Below are 13,390 nucleotides of genomic sequence, written 5' to 3'. Positions count from 1 at the left end.
AACTGAAAATTTCTTCTTCTCTAAATATTTTGTTTTTGGTTTGATATTACAATGACAGAATTTTATATTTTGTTAACATTTTCTCATGAAGACTTTGTTATGAATTTTGATATTTTAACTCTTATATCAAACTGAATAATGTTAATTTCTACCACTGAGATGCTCGGTTTTAATAATAAATTTGTTATTTGGGAACACTGGAAAACGGTGCGAGAACTCAATTCAAAAACAAAATCTGAGAATTCCGAATCATAGATATTTTTCATGAAATCTTTTACAATATGGGTATTTTCGGATCAAACATGACGAGTAAATGCCGAAAAATAATTTTGGATGTGGATTCGAAAACCATAACGGCAACATCAGGTTTATAGATGAATTTCCCACCGAATCGTGTTCGAAGTTGGCAGCACCCTCGTAGGTACTCATGAAACTATCTGAACATGTAAATTTTGTCACGAACAACATATTTTGTTTTTCTAAATTCATAAAACTATGTATTGAAAACCGCAAATATATTACCGCAGATACGGGACTCGAGCCCGTAGCTAACTTCTAACCGGGGAAATTGTTTTACCAATTATACTACCCTGCAAATGAAAACGCATGAGGACAAAGTCCAATTGACTAGAAAAACCAATCCTGCTTCACTGTACTTGGCCACTTACAGTCCCATATCGGAGGAAACAAATTCAACGGGAAACAAACACACACCGCACTACAAGTGTATCCTTTTCTATTCTGCTTTGCCGCCGACACTGATTTGAGATTTTGTTTTTGTCTATTTTGCTGGATATGGGGTATACCACGTAAACTAATCAGAGGGTGCATCGATCCAAATTTGAACAAAACTGCACACTACTCATAGTATCAACTCTATTGTTTGATTTTGATATTAGCCGTTCAGTACTGAAAATAGAGATAAGAACAGCAACAAAATTTAGCTCGCTCATCGTTAAAAACCGACCTACTCGCAGGCCAAACCGACCGGAAATGTTGAATATGGTCAAACCAACTGTTAACTATGACTATGATCGGTGACACAATTGTCCTGCTTCTAATTTAGTCGGATTTGGTAGTTTGCCATTACTGAATATAGACCAAACGAACCGGCGAAATGTTGAATATGACCAAATCATTGATAAAAGTGTTTGGGGAACACTTGTCGAAAGCCAAGAAAACTGAATCAGGGTAAAATCAACAGTCGAAGAGCGATCAGCTAACAGTAACAGAGATTTTCAAAGTTATTTAGATATGGAAGCTCACAAAAAATATCTCGAGTGACAGGCTTTCTGATTCAGTGGCATGAAGAGACATCGTAACCGAGATCATTGTTCTGGATTTTTTTTTAGAGTTTTTGCCTTTTCTCAAGTAACACAATTGTCCTGCTTCTAATTTAGTAGGATTTGGTAGTTTGCCATTACTGAATATAGGCCAAACGAACCGGCGAAATGTTGAATATGATCAAATCAACTGTTAACTGTGATAAAAGTGTTTGGAGAACACTTGTCGAAAGCCGAGAAAACTGATTCAGGGTAAAATCAACAGTCGAAGAATGACAGAGATTTTCAAAATTATTTAGATTTGGTAGCTCACAAAAAATATCTCGGGTGGCAAGCTTTCTGTTTCAGTGGCATGAAGAGCAACATTGACATCGCAACCGAGATCATTGTTCTGGATTTTTTTTGAGTCTGCTACCTATTCTCAAGTGATACAATTGTCCTGCTTCTAATTTAGTCGGGTTTGATAGTTTGCCATTACTGAATATAGGCCATGGAGTGGTATACCGCAAACAACATGATTCCCAAAAATATGGTCCCCGAAACACACAAAAGCTCCACCAAACAAAAAAATATTGGGCTATCGTCAAGTGGAATTTCAAGAAGGCGAAAGATAGTTGTCAACGAGATGCAGGAGGATGTGAAAAAAAACCTGACCAAGGAGGATGTGGAAAAACTTGATAGAAGGATTCCAACGAAAGGCCCTTTCGCTAATTTCTAGAAAAGGGAAACTTGAATGAAATATTTTCCTTTATTTTGTAAAATTTCGATAAACCGAAGATCACCAGTTTTCGTCTAATGAAAGCCCCCTATTCCACCATTAGGCCCGATTTAGGACAGTTGAAGGGTTGGCCGAGGTCCTATTCAATGAAATCAACTCTGTTCGGTTACTGAAGTTTTACTCAATTCTAGAGACAGCTAGAAAAATCTTACCAAAATTTATAGGTGAGAAGAAAGTAACTTCTTTGGAAATGAAATGAATGTCTTTTTTTCATCAAACTTTTTCCGAAAAGTTATTTTCCAAAGGCGGATCGCCTAACACTTACCGAAAACGGCACGTAACGCCGGATTGACATAAATACAAATTTAAATCATCACACATCGGATAGGAAAAAAATCTTTGGAATCAATTTATTGCTTCGGAAAAGGGCCCAACCTCCCGAATTTCCATGACAGATGCAAACTAATTGACCTCATTCTATTCTCTGTACTTTGCAATGTTTGCAAGCTAACTTTTTCAACACATCTACTTCAATCACGTATCGATTGCTTCGAGCTGTTATGATTGGTTTTCCTCGAATTCCCTACGCTAAAACTAACCTATAAATATACCGAACCCTTTGCCAGAATGTGCCGCCTGTTCAATCACTTGACTGTTTCAGTAAATTTTCCTCAAATTACTGTCTGATAATTTTTAGATACTTGAGCAGCATACTATTTACAAAAAAAAGTATCACTTCGACGATTGCAATTTGTTGATGCAAAAGATGAAGAGGTTTTATGTCTGTTTGAAAGCAAGTTTGACAATAGTACCCATCTGTTAGGCTTTTCCCTGCTCTCAAATAAACAAATGAAAATTATTTGATTATCAAATTTTAATCTTGCCATCGATTTCCTCGAACTCGGCGGGTCAGCTATGAAGAAAATATGTTATTTGCTTCTCCATACATGCGAGCGGCGCACAAAGTATATTCACCAAATAGTCAACTTCTTTGTTGCTTGTTTCAGAAAGTTCGTCTAGCTTGAATTAATTCCATTGCTGGCTCCAGGAGAGGTATTTCCATAAATATTTGCGTCACTACACATTTACACCCAAAAAGGAAGAGCTAACGAAAGCGGAAATATAAAAATAAGTGTCGATTTGCTTACTTCGATTCTTTGCGATCGATTTATAGGTTCCAAAACAGGATCCATGAATTTCATTCTACGTTTAACATGGTTTGCCGTCAGACGCTGATTTGTTTTCATCTCTTTCGCTGCCTATGGGGGTACTTTATCTAGTTAAACACTGGGCTGGTAAATTTTGTCTCTGTGCGCGAAGTTTCAAGCACATATCCAACCTCAAACTTACTGTGAGTCAATGGAAAAAAGATAAAACAAAGCTAAAACAAATCAGTCGGTGTTGAACAGTCGTTCGCACCGCACGTATATAGCTCTTGGCTCCTGGAATTTTTTTCTGGCTACCTAGAGTTTCATTGATTCAAGACTTCAGTCTTTTTCAAGGCTACCTGAATCACTAACAGTCTTTTTAAAGACTAACAATTAGTCATCCTTTCTCAAGGCTATACAAATAGTGATATTCTAATATAATGTCTTTTTCAAGACTAAGAAATTAATCAGCCTTTCTTAAGACTAGCTATTCAAAGAACTATTCTTCGAACTAATCAGTCTTTATTAAGACTACCACAAAATCAGTTTTTATCAAGACTTTCCCAAACTAGGAGTCTAATTGAAGACTAATTTAGCCTAGTTGAATAAATTTCAAAAATGCCTGCGTCCAACCGGAAAGGCAACAAGCCTAAGCTAAAAATAATTCAATACGGAATAAATCACAATCCGTTATTCAACATTTTTCTAATAACATTCAAGAATCTGAATGTAAAAATAAAAGACAACGGACGAATTTCCCTTCCGTTGATCCTATGCCGTCTAACAATATTTACGAGATTCTTCCTGAATCTTATCAAATGATCAAAGTATTGATGAAATAAAAAATGAACTAAAAGAATTGCTTGGTTTTGCCCCTTCCCAAGTAATACTTATGAAAAAAGAGCGAATGCTACTTCTAAACCACGCTCTGGAATTTCCCATGAACTTTACCTAATACACTTCAATCGAAGTGATAAAAACAATTTAAAAACTTTAGAAAAAGTACGTTTCATTTCCCAAATAAAATTTCATAGGGAACATTATAAACGGCATAATCGTATTGCAAACTTAACGCAATGTCGTCGTTGCCAAGGCTTCGGCCATGGAACCAAAAATTGTCATATAGATATACGGTGTTTGAATTGTGGTAAATCGCATTCGAAAGACGTTTGTCCAATGAATGAAGCCAAAGCCTTGGTATTACATTCCTATAGTGGAATTTGACCTTCTGTTTCAACAGAATTCGCAGCCGATTCAGAGTGTAAAGAACCATTGCATGGCTAGTGCTTCGGTTCTACTGACACTACGACACTATGAATGAACCCACTGATAAATTTTCATGTTCAAATTGCTATGGAAATCATAAACCCAATTATTTGAAAGGTCCTGTCAGGGAAAAAATTTTAAACGCTCGTTCGCTTAGACAACAAGTCAAATCAACGACCTTAAATTTACAGAACATACCTGAAAATCAAAAAACCGTTACAAATGACACGCCTAATTCTTTTAAGGCACTTATTTCTTCGAATTTGAAACAAAAAACAGGTACGCCTTCCAATTCGTCTTCCAACGAAAACAATTTATTGACAGGTAGATCAAACTCGTCATCATCTTCTTCTAATGTCAGTTATGCTAGTGTAACAGGTAGAAGTCTACCACTTAATTCTTCTAATGTAAATAATCTAAACACACTAACGCCTTGCAGTTCATCTTCTAACGAAAACAATTTATTAATAGGTAGATCGGCCAAATCATTGGTTTACTGGAATGGGTGGTGGAGTTGCCATTTTAGTCCAACGGCAAATTAAACATCGAATTTAACATTCTTTCAATACTAAAGTTATTGAAAGCTTGGGAAACGAAGTTGAAACCATTCATGGAATTTATTTTATCGCTGGAGCATATTTGCCAATCCAATGCACCGGCGAACAATTAAATTTCTTTAAAGGCGATTTGCAAAAACTCACAAGATATCGATCGAAATTTTTCGTAATAGGGGACTTAAATGCTAAGCATGTCCAGTGGAATTGTCGGCAAAATAACAGTAATGGTAAAATACTTCATAATCAACTCTCAGCTGGTTACTTCACAGTTCTTCATCCTAGTAATCCGACTTGTTTCTCTTCCGTGAAAAACCCGTCTACAATTGATCTGGTTCTAACAGATCACAGTCACATTTGTAGTGAACCGATTTTTTTTTATTCAATAATATAATATAATATTAAGGCACACTGCTTAAGCTCTAAGATGCCAAGGGTATTTACTAATCTTAATTATCGTCTAACTTAAAACTAGAGTAGTATCATTATGTAATATAGTATCTGGCGATCGGTAGTGGCCGGTGAATTGAATTTAGGATGAGATGATTCCAGATGGCGATGGTAATTTTCTATGTTGGCCGCATTCTTCGGTCCGTGAGGGTCCGCGGGAAACACCCCCAGGCTACGAAGGCCCGGCGGGCGGCCCGCATGCTGGTCATTGACTGGAGATGTCTTCCGGTGATGGTGATGTTACGGAAGAGAATGAAAAAAAGAAGTAAATATTGTGGGAAACGGGGTAAAAAAGGGGTGTGGGAACAAAATGTTTGAAAACGACAGAGATCTAATTAGTTGCCATCGAGATGGTGAAAAAACAGGGAAAGGGGAACGAAAAAGTTAGTGACAAAAAAAAAAGATCTTGTTAATTCCAATGAAGATGGTGGGCAGGGACGGGGATCGAGAGAATCGGGCGGATGTTAGTGTCGAACCTGTAGGTGGAGTTTATACTTTCTGAGCGAGGGATAACACATTACACTTGGATATTAATGTGTTTGAGGTACTGGTATATGAGAAGCATATATTAACTATCCCGACTCGCCAACACATCCCGAACCGGAACCTCAGGCGGTCTACCTCGGGCCCTAAGGGATTCCAGTAGCTTCGACCTGGCGTCACGATACTCTACGCACGACCACACGACATGCTCGATGTCCTGATAACCGTCGCCACAGGTGCAGAGCCCGTTCTCCACGATCCCGATACGCCGGAGATGTGCGTTGAATGTATAGTGATTTGACATGAGCCGTGACATAACGCGAATGAAATCACGACTCATGTTCATCCCCTTGAACCAAGGTTTCGTCGATACCTTAGGGATAATGGAGTGTAGCCATCGTCCCAGTTCGTCATTCGTCCATGAAGTTTGCCAACTTTCGAGAGTTTTCTGACGAGAGATACTGAAAAATTCATTGAAGCAGATTGGTCTTTCATAAATATCACCTTCTAATGCGCCCACTTTAGCCAATGAGTCTGCCTTTTCATTGCCCGGAATAGAACAATGCGAAGGGACCCAGACTAACGATATTAAATAAGACCGTTCAGATAAAGTACTCAAATGTTCCCGTATTTTCCCCAGGAAATATGGGGGATACTTTCCTGGCTTCATTGCCCGGAGAGCTTCTATTGAGCTTAGACTGTCCGTGACAATGAAGTAATGGTCTTTGGGCAACGTTTCAATGATCTCGAGGGTGTACTGAATAGCAGCTAATTCTGCGACGTAAACTGAAGCCGGATCACTGAGTTTGTAAGAAGCGGTGATGTTTTGATTGAAGATGCCGAAGCCTGTGGACTCGTTGATGTTTGATCCGTCAGTGTAAAACACCTTTTCACAGTTGACTGTTCTAAATTTATTATAAAAAATATTTGGGGCCACTTGAGGGCGCACGTGATCCGGAATTCCACGAATTTCTTCTCTCATGGATGTGTCGAAAAACACAGTAGAATCAGAAGTATCCAAGAAATGAGCACGGTTGGAAACAAACAAAGAAGGATTAATATTCTGAGCCATGTAATCAAAATACAAGGACATAAAACGAGTTTAAGAGTTAAGCTCAACTAACCTTTCGAAGTTTTCAATCACCAGAGGATTCAAAATGTCGCATCGAATGAGCAAACGATATGAGAGATCCCAGAACCGGTTTTTCAGTGGAAGAACGCCCGCCAGCACTTCGAGGCTCATCGTATGAGTCGATTGCATGCAACCCAAGGCAATACGCAAACAACGATACTGAATTCTTTCCAGCTTGATGAAATGAGTGTTCGCCACTGATCGGAAGCAAAAGCATCCGTATTCCATCACGGACAATATCGTTGTTTGATACAACCTGATCAGGTCTCCTGGGTGGGCACCCCACCATGATCCGGTTATTGTACGGAGAAAGTTGATTCTCTGCTGGCATTTTTGTTTCAGATACCTAATGTGACATCCCCAGGTGCCTTTGGAGTCGAACCAGACCCCGAGATATTTAAATGTGAAGGCCTGAGCTATGGTTTCATCCCCTAGTTGAAGCTGTAATTGTGCTGGTTCTCGCTTCCTCGAAAATACAACCAGCTCAGTTTTCTCCGTAGAGAACTCGATACCCATTTGAAGAGCCCATGATGATAAGTTGTCGAGAGTATCTTGTAATGGTCCTTGGAGATCGGCAGCTTTGGGTCCTATAATAGACACAACGCTGTCGTCGGCAAGTTGTCTTAGCGTGCAAGATGTGTTGATACATTCATCGATATTACTTACGTAAAAATTGTATAAAAGGGGGCTTAAGCATGAGCCCTGAGGAAGACCCATGTAGCTGAATCGTATTGTCGACAAATCACCATGCGCAAAGTACATGTGTTTCTCAGACAATAGATTATGTAAAAAGTTGTTCAAAACTGGCGAAAGACCATGCTGATGCAACTTCTCAGATAGGATATTTATAGAAACTGAGTCAAAAGCCCCCTTAATGTCTAGGAAAACTGACGCCATTTGTTCTTTACGAGCAAATGCCATTTGAATTTCTGTTGAGAGCAACGCAAGACAATCGTTCGTTCCTTTGCCCCTGCGGAAACCAAATTGTGTATCTGAAAGTAAACCATTAGTTTCGACCCAATTGTCTAGACGAAACAGAATCATTTTTTCGAACAATTTCCGGATACAGGAAAGCATAGCAATCGGCCGATACGGATTGTGATCGGAGGCTGGTTTCCCTGGTTTTTGAATGGCGATAACTCTGACTTGTCTCCAGTCGTGTGGGACAATATTACCCGTGAGGAACTTGTTGAATAAATTCAGCAAGCGCCTTTTGGCGGGGTCAGGCAGATTTTTCAACAAGTTGAATTTTATTCTGTCTAATCCCGGGGCTTTATTGTTACATGACAAAAGTGCAAGTGAAAGCTCTACCATCGAAAACGGTGATTCGTTTGTATTTGGTGTCGCGGCGCGGGTGATCTTCTGTTCCGGAACAGAGTCTGGGCATACTTTTTTAGCGAAATCGAATATCCAGCGGTTGGAGCATTCCTCGCTATTCATTCGTGGTGTAATGATTGCGCATTCGTCGGGCTGTGTTCCAAAGAGTGCTCATAGATGTTTCTTTCGTTAAGCCGTCTATAAACCGACGCCAGTAACCGCGTTTCTTGGCTCTAATCAAGTTCTTAGTTCCAACGTCTAACGCCGCGTAATTCCGGTAATTATCAGGTGTTCCATTTTTTCTGAATTTTTTATACGCGGAGGCTCTCTCCGCGTTTAAATTTGTGCACTCTTTGTCCCACCACGGGTTGGGAGGACGGATGTTAGTTTTCGCGCCGGGTACACGTTTCGTCTGAGCTTGAGTCGCGGTGTCGAGAATCAAGCCAGCCAAAAACGTGTACTCTTCCTCCGGAGGAAGTTGTTGAGTTCTACCAAGTTTCTCAGATATCGAGGTCGCATAGCTATTCCAATCAATATTTCGTGTGAGGTCATACGAAACATTGATTGTCTTCGATGGTTTTAAGCCGCTGGTGATTGATATTACGATCGGTAGATGGTCACTACCGTGGGGATCAGGAATTACCTCCCACGTGCAATCCAACCGTAGCGATGTCGAGCAAAGGGATAAATCCAGCGCACTTGGTCTTGCTGGTGGTGCAGGAATTCGTGTCATTTCTCCCGTATTCAAGATTATATTGAAGTTGTCGCAAATATCATGGATCATAGCTGATCTGTTATCGTCGTGAAGACAGCCCCATCCCGTACCGTGTGAGTTAAAGTCTCCCAAAACCAACGTCGGTGCGGGAAGGAGCTCTATGATATTACTGAGCCGCCGATGCCCAACCAAGGCTCTAGGGGGAATGTAGATGGAAGCAATACAAAGGTCCTTACCTTTGATTGTAACATGACATGCGACAACTTCAATACCTGGTATCGAGGGGAGGTTAATTCGATAAAAAGAATAGCACTTTTTGATCCCTAAAAGTACTCCTCCATAGGGATCATCTCGATCCAGGCGAATAATGTTAAAATCGTGGAAGTTTAAGGATATTTCAGAAGTTAGCCAAGTTTCGCACAATGCAAATGCGTCACATTTCAGATTATTTACTAGAAATTTAAAAGAATCTATTTTTGGGATGATACTTCTGCAATTCCACTGTAAAACAGTGATTAGATCCGTGACCTCGGTGGATTTAGCCATCGAAGGATACAATCGCTGAGAGAAGGGGCCAATTTGCAGTCAACTGCTTCAAATATGTTTTTACTGTTGGCATGAAAGCAATTAAAATGCTTCTAAGAGGGTCTGAAATATTGAAAGTTGTAAAAATCCAGTCCACAACATCAGAGAACTTGATAAGTCCAGCACCTAGTTGGTTCTCTGGTAGATTTTCTGGGACGCTTGGGGATTTTGTAGTCCCGGGAAGTCGTGGGAATTCCATCTCGGAATTGAGTTTTCCGAGACCAGGAGCTTTTTGCTTCGGTGTTGTGTCCCGATTCCCGTTAGCTGTAACTTTTCGAAGCCCTTCGGAAGACACCTTCGAACCCTTACTAGGTAGCTTATGAGAGGATTTATTTATTCTTTTCCTACAGCTATGAGGGACCGCCGAAGATGGACCTTCCAAAGGGTCGTCAGAATCGCTCTCGTCAGTTGACAAGCAGGCATATGGGTTCGTTGTCTGTTTAGGAGGGGTGGCACTTTTAAGCATCTCTGCGAAAGAACGCTTGGAGTGCTCCTTTAGGGAACGCTTCATTCGATCACCTCGCAGTTTGTAAGCGGGACAATCAGAGAGGTCATGCGGACCCTCCTTACAGTAGAGACACTTTTCAGCATCCTTACCGCAAGAGCCGTCCGCATGAGCTTCCCCACAGTTAGCACAACGTGGCTTATTGCTGCAATGGGTAGCTGTATGCCCCAGTTGTTTGCAATTAGTACAGTTCATTACTCGGGGTACGAATAGGCGAACAGGCAAACGAACCCGGTCCAAGAGGATGTAGTTGGGCAAAGCAGAACCGGCGAAGGTCACACGATAAGAGTCTGATTGGGGATAGGACTTTGTTCCATCCCCGGCGATCGATACTGAATGCAATCGCTTGCAATCCAGTATCTTGACATTCTTAAGTGAGGGGTCTTTAAAACAACCCGCCCCGTACTTAAGAACGTCCTCGCAAGTCAAACTCGAATCGGTGACCACACCGTCGATTTCTACTTCGCGAGCTGGCACGTAGACGCGGTACTCCCGCGTAAAAGGATCATTTTGAACGAGCTCATTAGCCTGTTTTGAACTGGTAAACAGGACCCTGAGCTTGTCTGGACGTATCTTATCAAAACTTTTTATAGTATTGTATCGCGAGGACAGGTCCCGCGATATTTTTAAAATATTTAATTTTTTTTCTTTCGATTTGGTCCGGAAATAGACCGCATAAGGACCGGCCGGTAGTGCGAGCCCATCCGGATAGCTCTTTATGCGAGACTTTTTATAGTCAAGGGAAGTCTCCATTTGATCATCGGGAACGGGGGGGTCAGAATTTAGACTAGACATGTTGCGTAGCTACCTCCGCACAGAAATAAGTGAATCGGGGAGAAATAGAACAGTCGAATGCAGGAAGGAAAAAAAAACTAAATAATGATACTTAACTTAAATCCAACGGGGGCCACCAAGGCCTAGCCCTCGTCGATCGGCGTATCGCCGCTGCGATGGTGTGCAAAAAACCTCCGAGAGGAAAAAGCACACTCTTTTTCAATCCGCACAGTGATATCACGTACACCGCTGGGCCTGTTTTGATCGATCGAACAATCACCGGCTAACGGTACTGTTTCGATCGTCCGCTCACAACAATACACTGCTTCAGTATATAATGTGCATAAAACCTCTCACAGGAAAAAGCACTATTGTCTATTACACAATAGCGATCTAGTTTTGATCGTCCGGTCACTTTATCACACACGGCACTGGTTTTCAACGCTTTCGCAGTAAACACAAAGCACGTCCGTTCACTCGGAAGGTTGAAACGGCAATGTAGTGAACCGATTATACATGCTGACTTTGACTCAGATCATCTTTCTGTAACATTCAGACTTTCCAACGAAGCTTTAATTAATCCAATTAGTTCTATATTCAACTATCATAGAGCTAATTGGTTGGATTACAGATATCACATCGAAAATCATGTGGATCATGAAACTATTTTAGAAAATTCTGCGGACATCGACATTTGAATCATTACATTATCGAAGCTAGAAATCATTCAGTTCCCACAGCTCACACTAAATTAAATTCTCCTATCATCGATGACAATCTTCAACTGCTCATTCGGTTGAAGAATGTTCGTCGACGACAATATCAACGTTCTTGTGATCCTGCTATGAAAAACATAGTTAAGGATTTACAAAAAGAAATTAAACATAGATTTACTCTTTTGCGAAATGCAAATTTCGCTAAGGAAGTTGAACAAATTATACCATATTCCAAACCATTCTGGAAATTTCTAAGGTTCTTAAGAAACCTCAGCAACCAATTCCTGCACTTAAGGAAGGAAATCAAATACTTCTTACAAATGGCGAAAAAGCTCAAAAACTTGCTCAGCAGTTCGAGAGTGTCCACAATTTTAATTTGAACGTAGTGAGTCCTATTGAAAATGAAGTCTCACTGAAATATGATCATATTTCAACTCAAGTGTTATCACAAGATGACATTATTGAGACGAATTTTGATGAAATTAAATCAAGAAAACTTAAAAACATGAAGGCTCCTGGTAATGATGGAATTTTTAATATTCTTATCACAAATCTTCCCGATGTCGCCTTGAGACTCCTGGTTAAAATTTTCAACAAGTGTTTTTCATTAGCTTACTTCCCAAAAAGATGGAAAAACGCTAAAGTAATTCCTATCCTGAAACCGGATAAAAACCCAGCAGAAACATCAAGTTATCGACCAATTAGCTTACTTTCTTCTATCAGTAAACTTTTTGAAAAAATTATCTTGCTGAGAATGATGTCTCATATAAATGAGAATTTAATTTTTTTACCAGAGCAGTTTGGATTTCGTCATGAACATTCAACTACTCATCAACTTGTCAGAGTAACGAACATGATGAAAGCAAATAAATCTTCTGGGTTATCCACTGGAGTTGCTCTTCTAGATATAAAAAAAGCATTCGACAGTGTTTGGCACAAAGGTTTAATAGCAAAAATGTCTGATTTCCAGTTTCCAATTTATTTGATCAAAATGATTCAAAATTATTTAATTGATCGTACTCTTTAGGTTAGCTGTCATAATTCATTCAGGTTCAGGTTCGAGCGTAGCTCCAATCTTGTAGAATATTTTCACTTCTGATCTTCCAAATCTACCCGATGGTTGTCAGAAATCGCTATTCTGTGACGACACAAGTCTGTTAGCCACAGGTAAAAATCTCAGAGTGATCTGCAGTCGCCTACAAAGAAGTTTAAAAATTTTCAGTGATTATCTGTCAAAATGGAAAATTAAACCAAATGCAGCAAAAACGCAATTAATTATCTTTCCTCATAAGCCAAGAGCTTCTTTTCTTAAACCAAACAATAATCACATTCTCAAATTTAATCAGGTGTGTTTTTTGCAAAGTTATAAAAGCTTCACACAAAAGGCGTTACTCAAATTATAAAATTGTCGCAGTCATTCTCTGCATTCTAGAAACTCTCTGATATAGTAATGATACCAATCCATCGAGTCAAACGGTGCATACAGGAATAAAATCGCTACCGGGTGACGGGTCCTCGTACGTTAGCCAGCCGGACCGGTCACGAAGCATAGCTCGACAAAGACAAACGCATCCTCACCTAACACGGGTAAAATACACGAAGCAAGTCTGAAGCAGCTCTTGAAACATCAAACGCCCTATCAATAAGCCATAAACTCTTGTAGGTGCTTGAGCAAGCAATTTATTGGCTAGCATCCTTACGTTATTTTCAAACCATCGATATCCTAATTCGATACATATTTTAA

General features: G+C 39.9%; 1 protein-coding gene across 2 annotated transcripts in view; it reads left to right on the top strand.

Moving 5' to 3' along the window:
• Positions 1-13,390, top strand: part of LOC131432900 (uncharacterized) — a 669,773-nt gene that overhangs the window by 533,784 nt on the left and 122,599 nt on the right. The gene's annotated exons all lie outside the window — the stretch shown is intronic.

Source organism: Malaya genurostris, chromosome 2 (genome assembly GCF_030247185.1).
Source record: "Malaya genurostris strain Urasoe2022 chromosome 2, Malgen_1.1, whole genome shotgun sequence".
In the NCBI taxonomy this organism is placed as follows: Eukaryota; Metazoa; Arthropoda; class Insecta; order Diptera; family Culicidae; genus Malaya; species Malaya genurostris.
Note: the sequence above shows the minus strand (reverse complement) of the source record. Positions and strands in the feature narration are given on the sequence as shown.